Genomic DNA, 2,448 nt, shown 5'->3' with positions numbered 1-2,448 from the left:
CCATTGGATGACCACCAGCCTCCTGCCATTGGATGACCACCAGCCTCCTGCCATTGCATGACCCCCAGCCTCCTGCCATTGGATGACCCCCAGCCTCCTGCCATTGGATGACCACCAGCCTCCTGCCATTGCATGACCCCCAGCCTCCTGTCATTGGATGACCCCTAGCCTCCTGCCATTATATGACTCCCAGCCTCCTGCCATTATATGACCCCTAGCCTCCTGCCATTGGATGACCCCCGCCTCCTGCCATTGGATGACCCCAGCCTCCTGCCACTGGATGACCCCGCTACTGCTCCCATCCTAGCATCTATATGTGAGGTACTTCCTACATGAGTACAAGAAGCACCGACCTATGGAGCAATGCGTCATCTACGGGGCCCCCAACACCTCCAGTATATATACACCCCCACCATACCTTCCCCCAGTATATATATGCACCCCTGTATACCTTCCCCCCAGTATATATACACCTCCTGTATACATTCCCCCTAGTATATATACACCCCCTTGTATCCCTTCCAACCAGTATATATACACACCCCCTGTATACCATCCCATCATTTTGTATACTATATTATATACATATTTTGTATACCATCCCATCATCATTTTGATGGTCTTTAGTGTCAGAGTGGTATAAGGAGGGTGCCTTTACTTTAGGACGAGTAGAGGGAGAAGGTCTTTACTGTAAGAGCAGTATAAGAAGAAAGTTTGTAGTGCCAGAGTAGTGTAACAAGGAGGTCTTTACTGTCAGAGCAGTACAAGGAGGAGGTCTTTAGTGTCAGAGAGGGGCAGCTGTGTGTGTGTCACAGACATAGAATGTAGTGGAGATACTGAGGGGTGACGGGGCAGAGGACACGTCTAGGAGAGGGGCAGAGGACACGTCTAGGACCAACAACAAACTCACACCACCTAATATTGGATGCTTTTCGCTGTGATTTCAGCACACATTGACCTGAGTTGTTTTCTGCCCTTGATGCCGGACATTAATTTGACCGTTCTGAAACAGAATGGTGACACCCCTTAGTGGCATCACAAGCTATACCGCTGTTAAGGTGGTGGGAGATCAGCTATAAGAGGGGGTGGGAGTTCAGCCATAACCATGCTTCTCACTATAAGAGGGGGTGGGAGTTCAGCCATAACCCTGCCCCTCACTATAAGAGGGGGGGGGAGTTCAGCCATAACCCTGCCCCTCACTATAAGAGGGGGGGGGAGTTCAGCCATAACCCTGCCCCTCACTATAAGAGGGGGGGGGAGTTCAGCCATAACCCTGCCCCTCACTATAAGAGGGGGGGGGAGTTCAGCCATAACCCTGCCCCTCACTATAAGAGGGGGGGGGAGTTCAGCCATAACCCTGCCCCTCACTATAAGAGGGGGGGGGAGTTCAGCCATAACCCTGCCCCTCACTATAAGAGGGGGGGGGAGTTCAGCCATAACCCTGCCCCTCACTATAAGAGGGGGGGGGAGTTCAGCCATAACCCTGCCCCTCACTATAAGAGGGGGGGGGAGTTCAGCCATAACCCTGCCCCTCACTATAAGAGGGGGGGGGAGTTCAGCCATAACCCTGCCCCTCACTATAAGAGGGGGGGGGAGTTCAGCCATAACCCTGCCCCTCACTATAAGAGGGGGGGGGAGTTCAGCCATAACCCTGCCCCTCACTATAAGAGGGGGGGGGAGTTCAGCCATAACCCTGCCCCTCACTATAAGAGGGGGGGGGAGTTCAGCCATAACCCTGCCCCTCACTATAAGAGGGGGGGGGAGTTCAGCCATAACCCTGCCCCTCACTATAAGAGGGGGGGGGAGTTCAGCCATAACCCTGCCCCTCACTATAAGAGGGGGGGGGAGTTCAGCCATAACCCTGCCCCTCACTATAAGAGGGGGGGGGAGTTCAGCCATAACCCTGCCCCTCACTATAAGAGGGGGGGGGAGTTCAGCCATAACCCTGCCCCTCACTATAAGAGGGGGGGGGAGTTCAGCCATAACCCTGCCCCTCACTATAAGAGGGGGGGGGAGTTCAGCCATAACCCTGCCCCTCACTATAAGAGGGGGGGGGAGTTCAGCCATAACCCTGCCCCTCACTATAAGAGGGGGGGGGAGTTCAGCCATAACCCTGCCCCTCACTATAAGAGGGGGGGGGAGTTCAGCCATAACCCTGCCCCTCACTATAAGAGGGGGGGGGAGTTCAGCCATAACCCTGCCCCTCACTATAAGAGGGGGGGGGAGTTCAGCCATAACCCTGCCCCTCACTATAAGAGGGGGGGGGAGTTCAGCCATAACCATGCTTCTCACTATAAGAGGGGGTGGGAGTTGAGCCATAACCCCGCCCCTCACTATAAGAGGGATGGGAGATCAGCCATAACCCTGCCCCTCACTATAATAGGGGGTGAGAGTTCAGCCATAACCCTGCCACTCACTATAAGGGGGGGTGGGAGTTCAGCCATAACC

At 54.6% G+C, this 2,448-nt stretch overlaps 1 protein-coding gene across 1 annotated transcript in view; it reads right to left on the bottom strand.

The window, feature by feature from the left end:
- LOC108796278 (mannosyl-oligosaccharide glucosidase-like) overlaps positions 1-2,448 on the bottom strand; it is a 15,226-nt gene that overhangs the window by 4,939 nt on the left and 7,839 nt on the right. The gene's annotated exons all lie outside the window — the stretch shown is intronic.

Source organism: Nanorana parkeri, unplaced genomic scaffold (assembly GCF_000935625.1).
Source record: "Nanorana parkeri isolate BGI_ZX_2015 unplaced genomic scaffold, ASM93562v1 scaffold1088, whole genome shotgun sequence".
In the NCBI taxonomy this organism is placed as follows: domain Eukaryota; kingdom Metazoa; phylum Chordata; class Amphibia; order Anura; family Dicroglossidae; genus Nanorana; species Nanorana parkeri.
This window is presented reverse-complemented; position numbering and strand designations above follow the sequence as displayed.